Source organism: Capricornis sumatraensis, chromosome 2, assembly GCF_032405125.1.
Source record: "Capricornis sumatraensis isolate serow.1 chromosome 2, serow.2, whole genome shotgun sequence".
Taxonomy (NCBI): domain Eukaryota; kingdom Metazoa; phylum Chordata; class Mammalia; order Artiodactyla; family Bovidae; genus Capricornis; species Capricornis sumatraensis.
The window spans coordinates 32,060,334-32,066,834 of NC_091070.1; the positions used below are offsets into that span (position 1 = coordinate 32,060,334).

At 45.0% G+C, this 6,501-nt stretch overlaps 1 pseudogene; it reads right to left on the reverse strand.

Annotated features, from left to right (window-relative positions):
• Positions 1-3,781: 3,781 nt before the first annotated feature.
• LOC138074694 (U6 spliceosomal RNA) lies at positions 3,782-3,879 on the reverse strand (annotated as a pseudogene).
• Between the last annotated feature and the right edge of the window lie 2,622 nt (positions 3,880-6,501).

Sequence of the window (6,501 nt, forward strand, 5' to 3'; positions counted from 1 at the left end):
ACTTCCTTTGGTTCTGACTCTGTGTGACCATACGGACTGCAGCCAGCCAGGCTCCTCTGTCCATGGGATTCTTCAGGCAAGAATACTCGAATGGGTTGGCATTTCCTCTTCCAGGGCATCTTCCTGACCCAGGGATCAAACCTGTCTCTTTTGTCTCCAGCATTGGCAGGTGGGTCCTTTACCATCACCTGGGAAGACCCTCATCAATATAATAGCCATTTTATTGGGCTCACAGATGCTTAGGGTCAGGAATTTGGATGGGGCAGAGTAGGGGTATATTGTCTCTGTTTCATGATGTCTGGGGCCTCAGCTGCGAAACTCATTTGGGAGCTGGAATCATCTGCAGGTTTCCTTCCTTATATGTCTGGGATCAAGCTGAAAGGACTCAAAGGCCAGCCTCCACTGGGACTGTCAATAGGAGCACGCGCATGTGGCCTTCTCCTGTGACTGGGGTTTCCCACAGCTTGGCGGCTGGCTCTGAGATAGAGCACCAAAGGGGGGATGTCCACAAAGCAAGCCTTCTGAGAAAGCCCGGGGGTAGCTGCATGGCCTTCCAAGCCCAACCTCGGAAGTCACCATCTTCAAGTCACATTACTGGCTGCAAGCATGTCACTGTGGCCAGCTTACACTCGAGGGCGGGGAAGTGAGACTGTGCCTCTTGATGAGGATTAGCATGTGGGATGAGAGATGTTGTCGTGGCCATCTTTGGAAAATGCAGCCTGCCACAGGGCACATCTCTTCAACAACCCAGTACCACCTGGGTTGGGAAGATCCCTCGGAGGAGGGCATGCAACCCACTCCAGCATTCTTGCCTCAGAAATCCCATGGACAGAGGAGCCTGGCAGGCTACAGTCCATGAGGTCACAAAGAGTCAGACAGGACTGAGTGACTAAGCACACACATACCACCAAAGAAAGGGAGCTGTGATTGAGGGATGCAGCCTCCTAACCGCGCCCCTCCCCCAGCAACAACAATGCTGGTGCTGAAGGGCCCTCTGGGGCCAGGTACACAGGGACCACATCCTGAGGCCAGCACCTGAGTCCCCAAAAGCCTCTCTCTTTCAAGTTTGCAGTCAGAATGTGAGCTGAGCACAGGCCATGCTGGCAGCTTCAAATGCCCCAGCTTCTTTTCGCCCTTGGGCTTGGTGGTTATGCCAGGAGCCTGACAGGTTGAGGGTTTGCCTCTTTTTTTCATATGTGGGCCACCAGCTAACTGTCAGAGTTATCAGGGCTCAGGCCAAAGCCAGATGTTCTTAACAGATGTGCAAAGCAGACAGTTCCCTTATTACATCTTTTTAAGTTGTCTGATGTTATATGATGGCTTTTTTAGTCTAATTTAGGGTTGAACACCCCTGGCAAGGCAATTGTAGCCATTTCCTCTATTTTAGTTCACACAAAGAAACCCAGCCTTGATTTCAAACCTTTTTTCTTTTTAACTAATTGGGTGGCCTTCTGCAGCTGGGCTATGGAAACCAAGGGAAATTTCAAACTGAAGATTATATATTATGTATATATATATAGAGAGAGACAGTTGTGAAATGCATTCCTTCCAACCCACCCCTTGCCACTATTTCTCTCTATTAATAAAGATGCTCTAATCTGGCATAAGTAAGAATGTAAGAAATCACCAGACATAACTGCAAACGCATCATAGTGCTCTCTTTCGGCCTCTACCCTATCAGTTCTACCTGGATTTCATATCTGGAGGCTTTGAGGAAAAGTTCAGTAAAGCTACAGCTTAGTTACAGAGCATCACCAAATAATAAACACCAAGTCCACCCTTCCCCCGCCCCTTACCTCTGATCTGGCTTTGCTCCAGTTGTGATGTCTGCAGAATGAGCTGTCACCAGATCAGACTTCTTCAGGTCAGAAGTGGGAGGGAGCTGTACACCCACAAATGAAATGCCCCTGTGAACACAGGATTTGTTTCCTCTATCGAGTGCTATTTATGTGCTTATAAACAAACAGCTTTTATTATTCAACTTATAAAACTCCACTGTTTAAAGTCTGCATTTAACTACATTGCACACTAACATCTGTGACAATGAGAAAGTGCACTAACATATCCCATTTCCCACCCTCCCATCACCACTACCTGCCCCCCACCTCCCCACCCCCACCCCCACCCCGCGCCAATATGACAATGTACCCTCAAGGTTATAAAGTGCTAAGACTGAAACCAGGCATGCATAGAAGAAATACTTATGAGAGGATGTGAGAGTGACAATCAAATGTTTGTTAGGAGTGAGAATGAACTCTTTGTGGAGTTTGGTGAGCCTTGGCCTGTGCTGAGCCCCTGCCTGGGAAAGGTCTAGGTGAGTGAGCTGACAGAACCCATGCGTGACTCACAGTGGGCTCCGACTAGGCCTGTAGTGCCCTAGGACTCAGTAAGAAATAAAACATGGAAGTAAATATTTTGTGACTAACACAAAGGCTGCATTCCATGGTAAGAAGGTGACCCCAGAGCACCAAACATCCCTCCTGCCACCCGGACCTCCCCACCCCACCAGCCAGAAAAGATGCAAAAGGCAAGCCAAGGCTCAGGGCTCTTCTGATCTGGGAAGTTCCTCCAGGGCTGGTAGATTCACTGAACTTCACGTCCACTTCAATCCATTAGAAACAGAGGCAGAGAGCTGCCAAAGCTGTAACTTTAATGTATGTGTAATGGCTGATTTTGTGGATCAGACTGGCTGGGTCACAGTACTCAGTCAAGCACCAGTCTAGAGACTTCTGTCAAGTCATTTGTTAGATGTGATTAACATTTAACTCAGTAGACTTTAAGTAAAGTAGAATACTCTCTATCAGTGTGTGTGTGTGGAATCTCATCCAATTAGTTGAAGGTCTTGAGAGAAAGGTTGAGGCTTCCCACCCCAAGAAAGGATTCTGCCAGCAGACTGCCTTTGAGCTTGAGCTGCAACATCAGGTCTTCCCTGGGGCCTCCATGCAGATTTCAGATTGGTCATTTTCCAAACTCATATGAGCCAGTTTCTTAAGATGAATCCTACTCGTTCTGCTTCTCTGGAGAACCCTGACTCTATGTTATGTCTATACACTTTGCACTGCTTACTGCTTGATTAATTTACATAGCAGGGACTGCAAGCTGCCTAATACCCATTTTTCTCTTCTTTCTTGGTGTCAGAATCCTAATTTTATTTACGATGGTAATGTTCTAGCTAAAAGACCATGTCTCCCAGTTTTCCTTACAGCCAATGATGGCCCCATGATTTACCTCTGTCCAATGACAGGTAAGCATTGTTGATTAGGATTTACAGTAAAACTTCTTAAAAAAGAAGAAAGGCTATTGGCATGTACCCTCTCTCCCTTTTTGGGTTTTCTGTCTGGAACTCTGATGGTGGACTGAACTCAGTGGCCATCTTGAATCATGAAACTACCCATTAAAAATGGCACAGCAGAAAAATACCAGCTCTGGACTGCCTTACTCCCTTTTACTTGAAGAAAAACTAAACCACTATCCTTTAAAAACCACTATAATTCCAGTTTGTGAACAACAGTGTACTGTAATTCCAAATTGATCAGATAATACACAGAAGCTACAATAATTCAAAGCAAACCTCAATAGTCCTCAAACCCAGACCATCATTTATGGTCTGGTCCAGCTTGTCTTATAAAATGGGTAGTATTATTATTCCCACTCTACAGAAGATGAAACTAAGGTACAAAGAAGCGAAGTAACTTGCCAAGATCACATAATCAGCAAGTGCCTGTGCTCTGAACTTAGATCTAGTCAATTCTGGTATTTGAACTCTTTTTTTTTTCCTTAATAAAATATGGAATGCTTCATGAATTTGCGTGTCATCCTTGCACAGGGGCCATGCTAATCCTCTCTATATCTTGGAATCTGCACTCTTAACCACAGTGCCTCCCAATGGATAAGCTAAGAATAATGAGTGGAAGTCATGGGACACAGATTCCGGTTCAATATAAGGAAGACTCTTCTAAAAGGGAGCTGTTCAATAACACCATAGCTAGGAACATGTAATTAAAGACTGAATAACCACTATTAGGGTTTTCCAGGTGGCACTAGTGGTAAAGAATCCACAGGCCAATGCAGGAGATGCAAGAGACACAGTTTCGATCCCTGAGTCAGGAAGATCCCCTGGAGCAGGAAGTGGCAACCTACTCCAGTATCATCCAGTATTAGTCTATTTCAGTTCACCCAAGTCTACATGTGTGTTTTGACAGAATTAAGCACTCCATACTAGGAATTTTAAAAAGAAAGGAAAGGGTAGATTTAATATTAATACTGGCACTATTCTAGTTCTTGACTTCCCCGTAGCTTAAACGGTAAAGAATCTGCCTGTGATGCGGGAAACCAGGGTTCGACCCCTGGGTCGGGAAGGGAACAGCAATCCACTCCAGTATTCTTGCCTGCAGAATTCCAAGGACAGAGAAGCCTGGGGGAGGCCACAGTCCATGGGGTCGCAAAGAGTAGGACATGACTGAGTGACTAACACACACACACATTCTAGTTCTTGATTTGGGTAGTGGGGCGGAGGGACTCCATTTTATTTCTGTGTTTCATCACTTATGTATATGTTCCAATGTCTTTTAATATATATTAAACATGACATGCTTGGTGGGCTATAGTCCATGGGGTTGCAATGATTTGGACACAACTTAGCAACTAAACCAAACATGACATTCTAAGTGGCTTAGTGGTAAAGAATCTGCCTGCCAGTGCAAGAGATGCAGGAGACCCAGATTCAAACCCTGGGGCAGGAAGATCCCCTGGAGGAGAAAATGGCAGCTGGTTCCAGTCCATGGGGTTGCAAAAGAGACACAACTGAGCATGCGTGCATGCAAACATGACGTAATGGTTTTTATTAGAGAGAAGGTAAGCGGCCAACTTGGTTTGGGTGCTGTATGCAAGAAGAGTGGTAGCCTGTGCCCACTCACCGTGCCCTCGCCTCTGGGCTGAGACTGGAGCCTCTGTGGCCTCAGCACTCCTTGGAGGGAGCATCTCAGTGAGGGCTCTTAGACCATGACTGAGTCGACCACCTGCCTCTCACCCGTTCCTGGGCAGTTTGGAGCATTAGAGCTGAGTCTCAGGGCACCATCTAAAGAGTATGAACACGATGGTAACAGAGGCATCCTGGGTCTGTGCCCAGAGTTCATGTCTTTTTAGTGTCTTCATCTTTCTCCACTCCTGTTTTGGCCCTCTCTTCTGACTTGTTACTCCTTTCTCTTCTCTGAGACTTCACCTTTAAAGCAGGACGCTTTCTCTCATTGAAATTTTTTCTTTTTAAAATTCATTCAGAGTTGTGAGGGGCCTGGAACTGATGTTCAATTGCTGTCTCTTGTTCTGGGAACATGGGAAAAATTAATAAAGCAAGACACTCTTCTGACAAGATGGATTTGACCAAAACAATGTTTTTTTCTTAAAACATTCTAAGACATAATATACTTTCTACTTGAACACCAAAAATGTTAGAATGACTTCTCTTTTAATTTTCCAAGGTGAGAAAAACTCAACAATACTAAATGGCAAACATCCCTATAGGCAGGCTTATACTTACAGACACTTTTGGCTTCTAGTCCTTTGGTTAGATAACACAGAAAGAATGATAAAGGTCCTATTAAAAAAAACAGATTGCTGAGTTGGGAAGGAAGTTGCACACATGGTCTTCTCTCACTGATATCCCAAGAAGGTTTCTCTGTCAAATTAGTGAGAGTTCTTTGTTGGAAACCATAGCAACTGGCCTTAGAAAAAAGAACTTAATGAAAAGTTAGCAGGTGACTCACAGGACTAGAAGGCTGGAGAATCAGTCTGGGAAAACGGCCAGAACTCCAGCTGGCCAGCAGGACCCAAAGTCAAAGCCACGTCATCAACGGGACAGACTCTGAGGACACCCTGCTGTCCCTGCAACCTCTGTCACCAGCCTCTGGACTCAGTGCCACCAGCGTGACCTTAAATGGTTCTGTATGTTCACATCACCAGCTCAGGACTGAAAGACTTGAGAAGGTGCATCTGATTGCTAAGTGACAAAATGTCTGCATCCTAGTCTCAAGGGGGCTGGCAGAGAGAATTTGTTCTTTTGTTTTATTACCACTGAGTTATAAGAATTCTTTGTATATATTGAGCATAAGTACTTTGTCTGAATATGTATTACAGTATCTAAGATGGCTCTTCACCACGTCATGTCTGCTAATGCTGGAATATCCAAGATGGTTCCTTCATTCATAAGTTTGGAACCCAAGCTGGGAAAGCTGGAATACCTGGGACTGGCAGGCATCTCTCTCTTCATCCCCTCTCCATCATAGACAGCTTAGGCTTCCTGACAGCACAGTAGTTTCAGAGTATTTAGTCCTTTTTTAAAATGGTGGTTGGATTCACTTAGAGCAAAGGTGTAAGCTATATAAGGCTTCTTATGACCTAGCCTTGGAGGTCAAAGAACACTACCTCCACTGCATTCCATAGGTCAAAATTCACATTGAAAAGAATTAGACATCTCTTCTCAATAGAAGATATCACAAAGAATTT